Source organism: Octopus bimaculoides, chromosome 7, assembly GCF_001194135.2.
Source record: "Octopus bimaculoides isolate UCB-OBI-ISO-001 chromosome 7, ASM119413v2, whole genome shotgun sequence".
Taxonomy (NCBI): domain Eukaryota; kingdom Metazoa; phylum Mollusca; class Cephalopoda; order Octopoda; family Octopodidae; genus Octopus; species Octopus bimaculoides.
Genome location: NC_068987.1, coordinates 37,720,456 through 37,725,457, shown reverse-complemented (window position 1 = coordinate 37,725,457; position 5,002 = coordinate 37,720,456). Strand labels below are relative to the sequence as shown.

The 5,002-nt window shown below is 43.8% G+C and overlaps 1 protein-coding gene across 1 annotated transcript in view; it reads right to left on the bottom strand.

The window, feature by feature from the left end:
- Positions 1 to 1,667, bottom strand: part of LOC106876459 (caspase-7) — a 787,012-nt gene extending 785,345 nt beyond the window's left edge. Inside the window, exon 1 of the mRNA XM_052969503.1 lies at positions 1,660 to 1,667. The gene's annotated coding sequence lies outside the window, so the exon portion shown is untranslated. The remainder of the gene's footprint in view (positions 1 to 1,659) is intronic.
- Between the last annotated feature and the right edge of the window lie 3,335 nt (positions 1,668 to 5,002).

Below are 5,002 nucleotides of genomic sequence, written 5' to 3'. Positions count from 1 at the left end.
GGAGCATTGTCGTGAGGAAAAAGGATTCCTCTGGTGAGCATTCCGGCCTTTTTTCTTTGATTGCATCTCGGAGGCATTTCAGTAGCTGAGAATAATACAGCCCTGTCACGGTGTGACCCTTTTCAAGGTAATCGATCAGCAAGACACCTTGAGAATCCAAAAAAGCTGACACCATGACCTTGCCAGCTGAAGGAATGATCCTGGCCTTCTTTGGGGTAGGAAAAGATGTGTGCTTCCACTGCTTTGATTGTTCTTTGGTTTCAGGCTGGTAGTGATGAACCCAACTTTCGTCCATAGTAATGAAACGAGCAAGAAAATTCTCTTCATCGGCTTCAAACAGGTCCAGATTACTCGTGGACAAAGTGCACCTAGTGCGTTTCTGTTCAGGATTCCAAAGGAGAGGGACCCACCTTGCAAAAACTTTGAGTGCCCAAGTTCTTTTGTCATAATGTTTTCTGCTCTTTCAGTTGAGACGCCCAGTCTCTCGGCTATCTGACGACATGATATTCGACTTGGAGATGAAGTTGAACAACGCAACCTTAGAAGGATAAATGCAATAACGCATTTATCCTTAGCGAAAGAAAAACACAGAAACAGGTACCCAAATAAGAGGTAAATAGCAAAAAAAATTAAGGCAATATCAAGTAAAGCAACTAGATATGAAAAAAGAATAAATTAATCCTTTCTGCTATAGACACAAAGCCGGAAATTTTGTGGTGAGGGGGTTATTTGATTATATCGATCCCAATGCTCAAAAGGTTACTTAATTCATCGACCCGGATGAAAGGTAAAGTCGACATCGGCAGGATTTGGACTCAGAATGTAATGAAGGACGAAATACTGTTTAGAATTTTGTCCAGCGTGCATAACATTCTGCTAGTTCGTCGCCTTAACAAAGAATAAAATAAAATTAATACCAGCAGAACATGCTCATTAAAAGAAATGAAAAGAAATTTTGCCAAAAGCTGATCTGTGAGAATGAACATTAGGGAAATTATGAATTGTACAGTTACATGGAGGAGAATCTATTACGAGAGGATACAAAAAGATATAAAGAGGAACCGCTAATCCACTGTATATTCAGAACATGATATTAAGTGAGGCACGAATAAAAAAGAACTTAACGTTGGCTGGATAGGTTACAAAAAAAGCCTACGATAATGTTCAACACTTCCCTGAGAGTGTCTGAGGATACTCGGGGGTCAATGAGAAGATTAGCGTATTTTTATTTTAGAAAATGCAATGAAATCATAATGAGTAGAACTAAAAAATGGATACGAAATATTAGGAAATGTGAATATCTGCAAGGATACTAGCACTCTCCATTACTTTTAGTCATTGCATTAATCCGTTAACATGCATACTAAGAAAAGTGAAGTGTGCCAATGAGTTTGCCAAATCCAGGCTGAAAAATTAATCATCTGCCATATAGGGGTGACCTCAAACTGTATACGAAAACTGAAGAAGACGTAGATACTCTGATCCAAACAATAAGAATATTTAGCAAATATATCAGAATGTGTGCGAAGGTACGTGACCTAGTGGTTAAGCTGTTGCATTCACGATCGTTAGATCGTGGGTTCGATTCCCTGACTAGGTGGCGCGTTTTGTTCTTGAGTAAAACACTTCATTTCACATTGTTCCAGTTCCCCTTCGATCAGAGGGTATTGTTAGCCTGCTCGCCTAGCCAGCGGTGTGACGTCATTTGAAGGCTGAAACAATGCAAAGTGCATTGTAACCAGCGATGTGTAACAACATTTGATAACCTGGTCGGTCACATGATCACAGATATCACGTGACGTGATCATGTGATATCAGTGTGTAGTTTGAATTATGAAGTGAGACAGCAAGATTAAATCTGATGTCAAAATTCTTACGATATTATTAGATATGCTCTGTGGGGGCCGGCATTCTAAAGAATAGGCCCAACATTTCCTTTGTGTGCTGTAAAAGGAGACTAAAAGAAGTCGAGGTAGGATCTACACTCCAGCCTCGCAAAACCCTCAACAGCAACAACCTCTTGTACAAACTCACCAAGGCACGTTGTATGAAACTACTGTGACAAAGCCGTCACGACCGCCACCAGCCGAACAGGGAAAATCCTGAAGTACAGGATGGATTTGAGGGTTGTCTCTTGAGTTGTGCAAAGGTGTGGGAAATTTCGATCCAACTCGAGGAAGCCTATTCCAGTAGGGGCCTGGAATGTTCTCTTTCTGAAGGATGATTACCGTTTGCCCCTAAATTGTCTTTGGAACTCATCCGTTTTAGAGTTGCTATGGCAGCCGTTTCGCAGGTGCATCGGCCAGGGAGGGGTGATCTCTCAATCGGTGGCTACACCTATTAATGGACTGGATACTCTGGCATGCTGGTGGGGTAGTAGTTGTAGTGGCCGACTGGCTGGTTCCAGTGGTATTAGATGTAACATCTATCAACTAGCGTACCATGTGTCAGAAGATTCGGCATTTTCTGGTTGTCATTTTCTTGGTTGCCTATGTATGTTCCGACTGCAATGAGTGACAGGTCGGCAAGAGATATAGTCTACGTCCAGCTGTGCTCTGTAGTGGAGAGTATCCCCAACAAGTGCACGTTGTTGGTCGGGGTTGACATAATGGGATATGAGAGCGTTGTTGACCCTTTTGGATCCAGTACTAGGAACGAAAGGAGCGTGATGCACCTGGACTTTGTCAAAACCCATGGACTGCGCATTGCTGGTTCCTGGTGCCAACGTCCTGAGCTGCATCACTAGACTTGGTATTCTAATACTGACCGTGTGATAAAAGAGATCAACTGCGTACTTGTAGCTGGCCGCTAGAAATATCCAGAGAATTGTAAGGTTTTTTGGAGTGCTAGTTTCTTGGGCATCGACCACGGACTGTTGAGAATGTGATCGATGTTTAAAGAGGCTGGAGGCAACCAGTCCCATTCTGGATGTCAACAAGTGCAAAGACAACAATATATAGATGTTTTCGATCTAGTTTGGATTCTTTGCAATCAAATTTGAATTCGTTGCCATCAAATTTGAATTCTTTGCAATCAAATTTGATGGCAAAGAATCCAAACTAGATCGAAAACATCTATAAGCAAGACTTACTTGTAGCATCTTGGATCTGAGCTACCTGGGGCTGACTCCTCGTCTGATCATATGGAAATGTGAGAAACTTACAGGAACACCCTACTGTCGACTGCTAGGTAATGTATTGGTTTCCAAAGTCGGTCCTGGAAATGTTTCCTTTCCTTGGAGCTCGCATTGGTGGAGCGAAGCTGCAGGGTCGTGAGCAAAACATCCTGGTAATCAGAGCAAGGAAAATCAAGCCCAAGAAATCTGCGAGGAGGTCGACAGTCGGCTTTACATGTCCGACTCACGTACTGCCTACTGAGTAATCACTATGTTCAGTGGAGTGAAACCTCCTCCTCGGTAATCTGGAGCCCTAGATTCTGATGGCGCTCTTGTAACAGAGCCAAAGATGGTGGATCTCTGGGCATCGTATTTGAAGAGTTGTGTAAGCTGGAGTCACCTAGTACTGATCTGAACAGCAGGATACCTGTTCGGCATTGGCGATCGACTAGTCAATCAGCTGTGATCTGCTGTCCGAAGACGACGTTCGTATGGCGGTAGATCAGCCGAAGTACCAGAAGGCAGCCATTGTTTGTGGGCCTGCTGAAGTCTTGTTCTTGTGGCAGGTCGTTTAATCAATCTGGAGTAGCGGTATCATATCGTCTGACTGGAAGAGGAATATAATTATCCCACTCTGGATAGGTAAAGACGATCTCCACGACTGCAGCAATTATAGGGCTGTTACACTCCTCTCAATACACGGTAAGGTTTTGCCAGGGTCATCCTGAACAGAGTGCGAAATCATCTGATTGTGTCTCAGTGGCCGGAACGGTCAGGGAAAGAAATCAACTATTAAAAGAATCCTTGCTCTTGGTATACTCATTGGAGGCAAGTCAAGCTTTCAGTAGGATTGCTTGCAGTATATGTCGTCCTCTGCGAGGTGTTTGACTCATGGACTGAGATGTACTATTGAGGATTTTGGAGTTGCGAGATAGATCTCCTAAGCTGATTGGGGCTTGTACACCGGAACAGTAGGTGCAGTTCGAATTGGGGGCTCAATATCTGACCTTTTCTCAGTTAGATGCGGGTCTGTCAGGGTTGTACCTTGGATACCTGGCCGTACAGAAGCTCGAGCGAGTTGAGGTACACTCACTGGCGAAACGAAGATTGCAGACCTAAATTTTGCAGATAATGCAGTTATTATTGCTGTCCGGATGTTCTAAGGAGCACTCTCCTTTCACTGAATGAGGAAGCGGAACCACTTGGCCTTAGAGTCTCTTGAATCAAGACAAAGATTCAGTCTTTCATTGGCTTCTTAGAGTCTCTTGAATCAAGACAAAGATCCAGTCTTTCATTGGCTTCTTAGAGAACTTGTGAGTGAGACTGTCGAAGTTGTTGGCTGCATCACTTTTCTGCACAGTGAGATTCATTGCGGCATTTGCTGCGAGTTTGAACTTCTAAAAATACTTGGACGAACTGGTGCAGTCGTGGAATCATTGGACAAGGATGTTTGTCACTGTCGATATCTGTGCAGAAGGAAAAAGGATTCGGGTCTTTAGGTATCTGGTCCTCCCTGTCCAACTTTATACTTGTGAGACTTGGGTACTATCCGACACCCTTGCGAGCTGCCTGAAGTCCTTTTGTACAAGGACGCTTTGCAGAACAATGAATTGCCGTTGGCCGGATTTCATAGCCAACCAAAGACTACTCAGAAACTAGGATGCATCCTACTACTTGTATGATACGCGAGCGGCAGTTCAGAGTATTTCGCTATGTTGCACGATTTCCCTAATTACACCCTGTTTATCGTCTTCTCTTCAATGGAGATGCGGCTGAGTTGACTGCTCATGTTGACGACATGCCACATGATCACGGCAGAGGAAGAGGTATCTCACGGAGATGGGGACTGACTGGAACTCTGATTGACAGGTCGAACGGATGGACCCG